The 12,387-nt window shown below is 43.3% G+C and overlaps 1 protein-coding gene across 3 annotated transcripts in view; it reads right to left on the bottom strand.

The window, feature by feature from the left end:
* Window positions 1-12,387, bottom strand: part of TLR3 (toll like receptor 3) — a 65,411-nt gene that overhangs the window by 35,161 nt on the left and 17,863 nt on the right. The window lies entirely within an intron of this gene.

Here is a 12,387-nt window from a genome sequence, read left to right as displayed (position 1 = left end):
AGTTGCCAAGAACGCGGTGATGTAAGCCGTGTACGGCGGGACTAGAAAAAGGAAGTTCAGCACCACGTCTGGCACCCTTTGGGCTCCTTCTGCTGATCTCGTGTTTTAGTAGAAGTTTGGTGAGAGACGATTTGCGCTTTTCAGATTAGTGATTCAGATCGCAGTCATTAAGTATTTGCTTCTCATTGTGGACTATATCTTGGTATAGTACGCTTTGAAAGGCATTTTTTATTGTCTGCTTGCTTCTGCTATTCAGGTTGTCCTTTCAGGCCTTGCTGTTTATCGGTGCTTTCTGGTGTCCGTTCTGACCAGCCGACTGTTTTCCAAACATGTTTCGTCTACGTACTCATCGTACAGTTTGTGCTGTGCAGGGGCTTCGTATTGGGGTTCTTACTTTGACTTTGACACAAGCCCGGTCCATGAACAGGGAGGGGAGGCGTTTGTGGACCAAGAATTGGTTGCGCCAGCGTCACCAGTTCTCCCACATGCCTTTGCTCCGTGAGATCCGCAAGAATAATCCTGATCATTTGGATTTTTCTCAGGATGACGGACCCCGTTTTTCACCGTCTGCTGGCTTTGTGGACCCCTTATATCACCAGGCAGGATACCTGCATGCGGCAAGCCATCACTCCGGAGCAGAGGCTCATTGCCACGTTGCGCTACTTGGCGACAGGGAGAAGCCTTCAGGACCAAGTTCTCTACAGGCATCTCCCCCAGGCTCTGGGGATCATTATTCCAGAGACCTGTTCTGCCATCATTCAGCTCCTGCAGAAGGACTATATTATGCTAAGTTTTATCCTTAACCACTTTAGCCCCGGACCAATTTTCAGCCTAAGGACCAGAGGTCTTTTTACAATTTCGCACTGCACTGCTTTAACTGGTAATTACGCGGTCATGCAATGTTGTACCCAAACAAAATTTGCGTCCTTTTCTTCCCACAAATAGAGCTTTCTTTTGATGGTATTTGATTGCCTCTGCAATTTTTTTTTTTTTGCGATATAAATGGAAACTTTTTGTTATAAGAAAAATCGAATAAACTCAATTTTAGTCATACATTTAGGGCAAAATTTATTCAGCCACATGTCTAGCTACCTAGCGACACTAGCGACACTAATGCAGAGATCAGAAAAACGATCGCTTAGTGACACTGGCAAAAGGGGGTGAAAGGGTTAACTCTAAGGGCAATCAGGGGGTTAAACCTTTATTGGGGGGTGGTAGGGGGCTACCCTGGACCTAACACTAACTGCCCTGACAGTTTTTACTGTCACAACTGACACTGAATGCAGTGATCAGTAAATAAATGATCACTGCAATCAGTGACACTGTGACTGGGAGGGGGAGGGTCGAGGGCAATCGGGGGGGTGATCGGGGGGGGGGGGGGGTTTGTGTGCCTGTGTGTACCTACATGTCAGTGTAGTGTTGGTGCACACTTACTTTTAGTCTTCTCCTCGTAGTCCGGTCAAAAAGACCGCCCCGAGGAGAATGACATCACTTCCTCCCTGCCTGTGTATACAATACATAGTGGGAGGAAGCTTCTCATTCGCCAGGAGCGATCGAGAGGGGATGGCCAGAAACCAATGGCCATCCCCTCATCCCGGATCGCTCCTGAAGCGAAATGGACCGATCGGACCCCCCACCCGCTGGAAGGCAAGCACATACATGTACGTGCTTGTGCCTGTACATGCCATTGTGATGACGTACAATGGCATGCGGCGGTCGTTAAGTGGTTAAACATCACATTCTATGTATTTCATGATTGCTAATGTCTTGCATTTCTTTCCTCATTCCCTAATTACCATCATTGCAATATGCTCTAATTCATATGCTCTGCCCCTTTGTCCTCATGCAGATTTGCCTCACTAACTTCCCCACCATGCTCTTCTTGGCCCCTAAAACTATAGTCTACTCACTTAACAATGTCTTTTGGCAGCTCCATAGTATTGCTTTCCCCTAAACACCCCCTAAAATCTCTACAAATGTGATGTGTGTGCTTCAATTCATGCAAAGTGACCTTTTTTGGATTTTTGGAGTTGTGCCAAACTCATTAGTAACCTACCTCTCCCCAACTGCTAGCTCAGCTGATAGCAATCTTCTATCGGATGACTTGACACAACCCAATACACACTCTAAATACCTTTTTCATGATCACATTTATGGACAAATTCACCAAAGCATGTAGTATAAGGGCCTGCCTCAATACTTTCAAATGCTATTTTGATTTTTTTAACACATTAATTTTCTTGCTATGTAATAGCAGAATGTCAAAATGTGCTTCCATTTTGTTATTATGACACTTCTTACCTGTCCCGTGGGCTGCCAATAGTGTAACTAAGGAGGGGCTTCCCAAAGTATCACACATTATTTAGGCATTCAGCTCTCAATCAAGTGGAGAGGGTTACCTGTCCTAAACATCCCCCCTCATTTTTTTGCAAGGGCCCATCAGATGGGGGGGGGGGGGATATGACTCTCATAAGGGGACCTTATACTTTAGGCTTTAAATACTCAGTTAAAAAAAATTTATACTAATTTTGTCAAAAAATGTGGGTGTCTAATCTGCATGCAATGTTGATTTGTCAAATTACTAGTTTTTGTTCTTGTGTCACTACACAGTGTCCTTCAACGCCACAGGAATGGCAGACTGTGGCCTCCCACTTTGCCAGTTTTATTAAAGTTGTGCCTTTTTCACCAACAGTGCAAACCCAAGTTCAGAGCGAGATGAGGGGACAGTCTCTTCTTCAGATAATCTTATTATGTTGTGGGTTTGCTACACACACACCTTCTTTTTGTTAACTAATGTATGTAGTGCATTACTGATCAAAATCATGCTCATTTTCAGCACCATGGCATGAAAATGGCATGATTGTCCAAATTTACACCTCACTGTGGGTGCTTTTTACTAAAGGCACATCCACTATGCACTACAAGTGCACTGCAAAAGTACACCTGAAACTGCACTTGGAGTGCAAAGTGGAGTTGCCTTTAGTAAAATCACACTCCTTCTCAGCACAAACTCAAATTTGACTACAAATACATTTTATGCCCAATGAAAAAGAAAGCCACACATTGTTGAGAATTCAACTTTTTAATACAAGCACATTCATATGTGTGTTTCTTAAAGGTTTTTACAACAAACCAAGAGATTTTGTGTATCCAAAACAGAGTTTAATCATATTTTTTTTTACTTGTTTTTTTTGTGTAAACAGGCATGTATCAAACCATAAAATACAGAACACAGGAACTTACAAAGTTCAACTTTGAAAAGTGAAGACAATATCAGACCTGAGTATGTACAAACTGGGCTAATATTGCCTTCATCACATGGGGTGTGACCCCTGAAAAAAAACACATTTGGAAGATGCACACAGTGTGTCAACATGTGCTATCTCCCATCATGGGGGATCAATCTACATGCTTTGGGGCTGCAACCCCTTCATCTCAGACACTTTACAATAAACATGTACATTGATCCCCCATGATGGGAGATAGCGCATGTTTTCACACTCTGTGCATCTTCAAAATTTTTAATTTTGCAAAATACCACATTTTTATGTTAAAAAGCAAAAATAAAACCCTATCTAGTTTTTTAGTTTTCACACTCTCCCCAAAACATCAATGATGTTCTTCATTTTATTTTTAACATCATTGATATTTTGTTGTACAATTTCCAAATCCCGATTGCACCCCATTATCTCCCCAATCAAGATCTGGGCACTTTCACTGGTAAAATGGGAATCTTCTTCCACATCACCTAGAAAACAAAGCAAACAAACACACACATACATTGATGAGCTTACCGGAAGCTGTGTTCTCCGACACTCACCTGTTGTGGTGACAATTTGTCCAACCTCCACAATCTCTCCTTCCTCCTCCTGCTCTTGCTCCTCTGTTTCTGCTTTTGGAAGTTGCCCTTCTTTGGGAGGGGTGTGGTCCCTGGTGTCCTCATACTTGCCGAGTCTTCTCTCCCCTATGAGAATGTAAACAAAGATTAGTTAGCACACAGAGGGCAGAAATAGGAATATGAAACATTGCTTGGAAGTGTTGTACAATTGTACAACAATTTGGCCCGAGTTACAAGGTGAGAACATTATTGGGGACACTTTGTTAAGCTGGAATACTTCCCTGCAGAACGATGTTTCCTACGAACGAACGAAACCATGACCTTGAAAGTGGCTATTTTAAAAAGCACAACATGAAATCAAAGCACATGGAACATGTATGCAAGCAAGAATAATCATATGAACACACGACAACTACTTACTTTTTTTAATAACACGCTTGATCCTTAGGTACTGCTCGTGCTCCCTCAGTTTCAGCTCTGACCAGCGTTTTCTCAGTTGATCCTTGGATCGGCGTACCCCAAAATTCTTCAGAAGACTATTCACAACTTTATTCATGATCTTGGCCTTTCTGAGATTTGGGTTTGGGTAAGGTCCATACTTCCCATCATAGTCGGTCCTTTTCAATATGTCGACTATCTCCAACATCTCTCCAAAAGACATATTTGAGGCCTTAAATCTTGTCTTCCTGAATCAGAACGTTTCTGGCTCCGGGCTTTCCTCACCCTCCTCCTCGTTAGTGGAACTATTAGTGCGCACCTGCGTTCTCTCTGCCATGTGCTCTCCCCACTGCGCGGGAAGCAAAGGGGCGGGGAATAGTCTGGAAAGAACGTCAGGGGCGGGTGGAGTTTCACGCATGCGCACTGTATATAAAACGCAACACGTGTGTATCGTCCGTACGATCTGGGAGGAGAGTGTGAGGCACGGACGCGACGAACGTGGAAACGAAGGTAACATTTTTAACTTGGTGCTTCACTAGACTAGACTGCTTGTATCTAGGCCGATGTTGGGACAAGATTAGGAGGGATTTTAATTGCATTATTAGTATTTGAGGGTTTGTCTTGTGTTGTGTCTTGCAGACAAAATGGATCCATTTACCAATGCCAACTTTATGGGGCTATTCATAGAACTGTACATGGAGATGCCCTGCCTGTGGCAGTTCCACAACAAGTTTTATAATGACAGATCAAAGAGGAACGCAGCACTGGAGAAACTGCTTGCTTTGTTGTGGATCATGGTCCCCACGGCAGACATGACCTATCTGAATCGCAAAATTGTGGCCATGAAGCTTACATATTTCAGGGAGAGAAAGAAGCACCTGGAGTCCTTGAGAGCAGGAGATACAGATGCTGTTTATTACCCCAGGATGGTGCACTTTGACAGGCTGCATTTTCTGGTAGACCAAGTGGTACCCAGGCCACCACTCAGGCCACCACTCTCCAGGCTTCCTCCAAGGCATCCTTCACCCCCAGCTGAGGCTTCTGATGTCCAATCTGGGCCTTCCAGGCAGCACCATGTGGTGGGGCCCAGCTTGAGACAGGTATTGCATTGTTGAACATATTTCTTGTGTTACATTTAATGATGTTAACTAGATGTTCTTATTGATCAGTAAGTTGAGATTTCTCCAAGTGGTTTACATCCCAAGAGACAGTAGTGACCAAAAATGTTTGGGACGGGAAAGAAAAATGCTGGTGTCAGAATGATAGTCTGTTCTATTTGGTAACATTCAATTAGCAAAAGCCAGGAGCACAAAATGGTGTGATTGATGATCAAAAAACTAAAACTATGTCCCCTTTTCATACACAGGAAGACCTCAGTCGGGGGGAGGCTGTGGCAAGTGGCAGCCAAGAGGTTGACCAACGCCCTCCTTCTCCTGCCCCAGCTACAGGAGCCCAGCCACAGCCTGGAAGGATGCCTGGTGGGAAGTCCCAAAGGAAGACCAGAGAGTGATGGCCTGGGTTGAGTCTGGTGTGCCAGAAGATGCAGCCTCTTGAAGATCCACATCCTGAGGACAGAAATGGCATCTGAATTTCCTGCTCTCTAGGACTTCGGGACCAGACTTCTCTCCCTGAGATATCTACTCCTCAGGCCACCAATTTTTTAATATCTCATTTAGTCATGTCTGCCCTGGGGGCCAAAGGCTGCACCAAAGTTAAGAAGTTTCTCCAGTGCTGCGTTCATATTTTTAGTTTCTAGCAAACAAAATAAAAAATTTTTTTGTTTGACGAAATACTTGTGTAATGTGTTTTCCTTCAAAAAGTACAGTTTATTTGTGAGCAGGCAGGTACATTTCAAAAATACAAAGTGAACTAAATAACAAGGGGTACCAACACTAAACAACCTCCTGTTGATTAAAAAAGAAAAAGAAAATATAAAAAATGCAATAATGTTGTTGTTGTAAGTTTACACACAAAAAATAAAAAATAAAAATAAGGAGAAATGAGCAAAGTGTCTTTAACCACTTCAGGACCGCCGTATTGCCATTGTACGTCAGCACAATGGCACAGGCAGGCAGAATCACGTACATCTACGTGATTGCCTTCCAGCGGGTGGGGGGTCCCATCGGACCCCTCCCGCTGGTTACGGCGGTCCGATTCGGTCCAGGAGCGCTCCGTGATGAGGGGATGGCCGTTCGTTTTCGGCCACCCCCTCTGGATCGCTCCTGGCCAATGAGAAGCTTCCTCCCCTGTGTATTGTTTACACAGGAAGGAGGAAGTGATGTCATTCTCCTCGGGGCGGTCTTTTTGACCGGACTACGAGGAGAAGAGTAAAAGTAAGTCTGCACGAACACTACACTGACATGTAGGTACACACAGGCACACAAACCCCCCCCGATCCCCCCCCCGATCGCCCCCCGATCCCCCCCCGCCCCCCCTCCCCCCCCAGTCACAGTGTCACTGATTGCATTGATCATTTCTTTACTGATCAATGCATTCAGTGTCAGTTGTGACAGTAAAAACTGTCAGGACAGTTAGTGTTAGGTCCAGGGTAGCCCCCTATCACCCCCCAATAAAGATTTAACCCCCTGATTGCCCCTAGAGTTAACCCTTTCACCCCCTTTTGCCAGTGTCACTAAGCGATCATTTTTCTGATCGCTGCATGTGTCGCTAGTGTCGCTAGGTAGCTAGTTATTTTTTTAGGTTCACCGCCAGGTTTTTATATCGCTAGGTACCCCGATATACTACCCAATAATGTTTTTAACCCCCTGATTGCCGCTAGTTAACCCTTTCACCCCCTTTTGCCAGTGTCACTAAGCGATCGTTTTTCTGATCGCTGCATTAGTGTCGCTACAGTCGCTAGGTAGCTAGTTATTTTTTTAGGTTCACCGCCAGGTTTTTATAGCGCTAGGTACCCCGATATACTACCCAATAATGTTTTTAACCCCCTGATTGCCGCTAGTTAACCCTTTCACCCCCTTTTGCCAGTGTCACTAAGCGATCATTTTTCTGATCGCTGCATGTGTCGCTAGGTAGCTAGTTATTTTTTTAGGTTCACCGCCAGGTTTTTATATCGCTAGGTACCCCGATATACTACCCAATAATGTTTTTAACCCCCTGATTGCCGCTAGTTAACCCTTTCACCCCCTTTTGCCAGTGTCACTAAGCGATCATTTTTCTGATCGCTGCATGTGTCGCTAGGTAGCTAGTTATTTTTTTAGGTTCACCGCCAGGTTTTTATAGCGCTAGGTACCCCGATATACTACCCAATAATGGTTTTAACCCCCTGATTTCCGCTAGTTAACCCTTTCACCCCCTTTTGCCAGTGTCACTAAGCGATAATTTTTCTGAACGCTGCATCAGTGTCGCTAGTGTCGCTAGGTAGCTAGTTAACTAGGCTCCCAAAAAGTCCCCCACATGTGGTATCCCCGTACTCGGGAGAAGCAGCAGAATTTATTTTGGGGTGTAATTTGACTTCTGCCCATAGCATGTGTGAGCAATATATCATTTAGTGACAACTTTGTGCAAAAAAAAAAAAGTTTGTAATATTCCCGCAACTTTTGGCAAAATATAAAATATTCCATGGACTCAACATGCCTCTCAGTAAATAGCTTGGGGTGTCTACTTTCCAAAATGGGGTCATTTGGGGGGGTTTTGTGCTATTTTGGCATTTTATGGCCTTCGAAACTGTGATAGGTAGTGAGGAGTTAAATCAAAAATTTGCACCCTTAGAAATCCTGAAGGTGGTGATTGGTTTTCGGGGTGCCGTGCGCGACTAGACTCCCAAAAAGTCCCACACATGTGGTATCCCCGTACTCGGGAGAAGCAGCAGAATGTATTTTGGGGTGTCATTTCACATATAACCATGGCATGTGTGAGCAATATATCATTTAGTGACAACTTTTTGTAAAAAAAAATTTTTATTTTTTTTTTTGTCATTATTCAATCCCTTAGGACAAAAAAAATAAATATTCAATGGGCTCAACATACCCATCAGCAATTTCCTTGGGGTGTCTACTTTCCAAAATGGGGTCATTTGGGGGGGATTTGTACTGCCCTGCCATTTTAGCACCTCAAGAAATGAGATCGGCAGTCATAAATTAAAAGCTGTGTAAATTCCAGAAAATGTACTCTAGTTTGTAGACGCTATAACTTTTGCGCAAACCAAAAAATATACGCTTATTGACATTTTTTTTACTAAAGACATGTGGCTGAATAAATTTTGCCCTCAATGTATGACTAAAATTTAGTTTATTCGATTTTTCTTATAACAAAAAGAAGAAAATATCTTTTTTTTTCAAAATTTTCGCTCTTTTTTCATTTATATCGCAAAAAAAAAAAATCGCAGAGGCAATCAAATACCATCAAAAGAAAGCTCTATTTGTGGGAAGAAAAGGACGCAAATTTCGTTTGGGTGCAATATTGCATGACCGCGCAATTACCAGTTAAAGCAGCGCAGTGCGAAATTGCAAAAAGACCTCTGGTCCTTAAGGTGTTTATTGGTCCGGAACTGAAGTGGTTAAAGGAGATTTTTAGGGAATCCCCCCCCCCCCCCCAAAAACATCCAAAAAATAAAAAAAACAAATCTAAAATTGTGTAGATGTGAGGCAAACTAAAATTGTATTGCTGAAATGGTTAAAAAAAGAGTAATGAAATCCGTTCGGGAGAAGTGTGTGTGACTATGAGCATCAAAAGAAGTTCGTTCTTGCAGCATTGTTAACCACTTCCCGACCAGCGCACGACGATGTACGTCGACAGAATGGCACGGGCAGGCATATTGGCGTACAGGTACGTCCAATATTCGATGCCGCCCTGCCATCGGGAGCGCGCCGCCGGTGGCGCGCTCCCGCGCTGGTCGGGACCCCCGTGAGTCCGGTCGCGGGACCCGCGGACTCGATCGCCGCGGGCATCCCCGCGATCGTCTCACGGAGCGGCCGAATAGAGCAAATGCTGTGCAAACAACATTTGTCTATTCTGCCTAGCAACTAGTGACGCTGATCTCTGCTCCATGTGATTGGAGCAGAGATCAGTGTACACTAAATGAAAGCCCAACCCCCCCACAGTTAGTAACACTCCCCTAGGAACACTTAACCCCTACACTGCCACCCACTGGTTAACCCTTTCACTGCCAGTGTCATTTACACAGGAATCACTGCATTTATATAGCAGTGATTACTGTATAAATGACAATGGTCCCAAAAATGTGTCAAAAATGTCCGATGGGTCCCCCACAATGTTGCAGTCACAATAAAAATCGCTGATCGCCGCCATTACTAGTAAAAAAATAAATAATAAAAAATTATTAATAAAAATGCTATAAAACTATCCCTATCTTGTAAACGCTATAACTTTTGCGCAAACCAATCAATAATCGCTTATTGCGATTTTTTTTACCAAAAATATATAGAAGAATACGTATCGGCCTAAACTGAGGGAAAAAAATGTTTTTTTATATATTTTTGGGGGATATTTATTATAACAAAAAGTAAAAAATAATGCGTTTTTTTCAAAATTGTCGCTCTATTTTTGTTTATAGCGCAAAAAATAAAAACCGCAGGGGTGATCAAATACCACCAAAAGAAAGCTCTATTTGTGGGAAAAAAAGGACGTCAATTTTGTTTGGGAGCCACGTCGCACGACCGCGCAATTGTCAGTTAAAGCGACGCAGTGCCGAATCGCAAAAAGTGGTCTGGTCTTTGACCAGCAAATTGGTCCGGTCTGAAAGTGGTTAAAGAACAAGAGAATGCGCTTGATGAAAGAATTTTTAACATTGCAGCGTGACGAATGTGCTATATAGCTTACGAGCAGTAGGTTTACCTGAACGAGCGCTTCCGTGTCAGAATTTGAATGTAAGCATGCGTGGCACTTGGTCCGATCAAAATGCTCTACACATGATCGGATTAGGTCCGTCCGGCCCAGTTGGTCGGGAAATATTTCCAACATGTTGGAAAATTGGGTCCGACGGAGATTAGGACGGAATCAGTCCGATGCATACCACACACAGTCGGATTATCTGACGGCACGGTCCGATAGGACACATTCCGACGGATTCTCCGACCGTGTGTACAAGGCTTAATACAGGAGGTATGTTACTGGCCAGAATACAAGGTCAAAACAGAGGGAAAAGAAGTTAAAAAAAAATATATATTACAGCCACCACATTTAATGATTTGTAAGCTACAATATATTATATTTTTTTGGTTTTGGGAATAATAATTCTTTAAAGACAGTCTCGTCTGATCTCTCAAAATGCTGGGTGTTAGGACTGTTGGCTTGCGTTGCAGGATTCTGCGCTGTGCAATCTTCCACTGAATCTTCACTGTTGGCTTCAAGGTAGGGTTAACCTTATACTGTCTTGCATCCTTGCAGACATGTAATAGCAGCTCCAGAGGTAGACTGCTGGTACAGAATTAAAGTGGTTGTATATTCATTTTTGGGACTTTTACTTACAGGAATGCCTATAATAAGCCTTACCTGTAGGTAAAAAAATATCTCCTTAACCTGTACGGTTGTGGTGATATTCCCCTCGCAATGTGCCGCTGACTGCAGCAGAGCATGCGCACAGGGGATTCTCAGCTGAAAGTCTGGCAGATGCCGGAGCCTGCCGGGAATAAATCTCCCGCGCTCATTGGCGGGAGTGACGATATCACGGCTCCGGCCACTCACAGCGCCATACCAGCGATACCTGGAAGAAACGCAGAGGGAACATGTCAGCTCCCTCAGCATGGATCGGGCCAGATGTCGGGAGCTCGTTCTAAGGTAAGTATTTCATAATGAGCTAGTATGCGGTGCATACTAGCTCATTATGCCTTTCCCTTTGCAGGTGAGTAAAAAAAAAAAAAAAAACACATCAGCGGGTATACAACCACTTTAATGGCCAAATAAAAACTGTAATGGCTCAGTGAATAGGTTGTGTCCCAAGCCAGTTTAGCAGCAAATGAAACATCACCAACATACTTTACATACAGAATTTTATTACCTCTATCATGTGGCCCAAAATATTTATCAAATACTTGTAAGGAATGGACGATATCAGAGTGTACAGCCCCATGCCAGCCATATGTATACACTAATAATATCAATAGCATACAGTAAGATAAGGGGGTAGGAAAAAGAAAAAAGAGACCAAAAGGCTATAGCGAATGAGACAAAGGGTAAAAGAAAAAAATAGGTAGATAAAGGGTAGATAATAAGATGGACCTATATTTGTGCACAGCGTGCCTCCCTCTAGATTAAGACCCCAAAAATATTCCCCCGTACACAGTGCAAGCATGAGCGTCTGCAGAACTTTTTTCAGGGGGGGGCATAATTTTAGGTCACCCATGCTCCGCCCCTTTTTGACAATGCCATGAAGCTGAGGGGCTGTTATTATCACATAAAGCACAGGCATGTGCCCATCAAATTTGGTCTGTACAGTAAGGGGGGGGGGACGACGACAGTATGTGTATATATAGGGGGTGGATGGCATTAGTATATACAGGTAGGAAGGTGGGTGTATATAGCTGTATTCAGGACAGATGATATATATCTGCAGTCAGTGATGATGGAGGAAGGTCTCTATATACAGGAAGGAAGGTGGGTATATACATCTACCTGTATATAGAGACCTTCTCCATCATCACTGACTGCAGATATATATAATCTGTCCTGTATACAGCTATATATACAGGACAGATGATGTACTGTATATCTGCAGTCAGTGATGATGGAAGAATACAAGGAGGAAGATGGATGTTGGGTAGATAAGGGTCCGAGTGATGTCCATCAGCTGGATATATAAGGTGGTCTGGGGGCGATGCAGGCTGGCGGGAGTAAGGGGCTGAGATGTAGTCAGATAGTGATGTTTATAATTAAAAAAAAAAAAACATATATTGTGCACATCTACTAATATATACAACAATACATAATACAAAATTGGTATGTAAAGAAAACATCCTCTTTATGTACTTTATGTATGTCCAGATAATGTGAAATTTATTTATGACAATTCATGTAACCCTGTGTTATCCAAGCTCTGAGTCTGCACCATCAGAAGTGCAAACTCACCACATAAACACAGTCAGCGTTACATGAATGGTACTTTCACTTTATCTGTACAGAGTGATTGGGGGATG

This window comes from Lithobates pipiens, unplaced genomic scaffold (assembly GCF_037356315.1).
Source record: "Lithobates pipiens isolate NorthernLeopardFrog02 unplaced genomic scaffold, aLitPip1_a1.2 Scaffold_13, whole genome shotgun sequence".
In the NCBI taxonomy this organism is placed as follows: domain Eukaryota; kingdom Metazoa; phylum Chordata; class Amphibia; order Anura; family Ranidae; genus Lithobates; species Lithobates pipiens.
The sequence above is the reverse complement of the archived record's forward strand: the minus strand, read 5'-3'. Positions and strand labels throughout refer to the sequence as shown.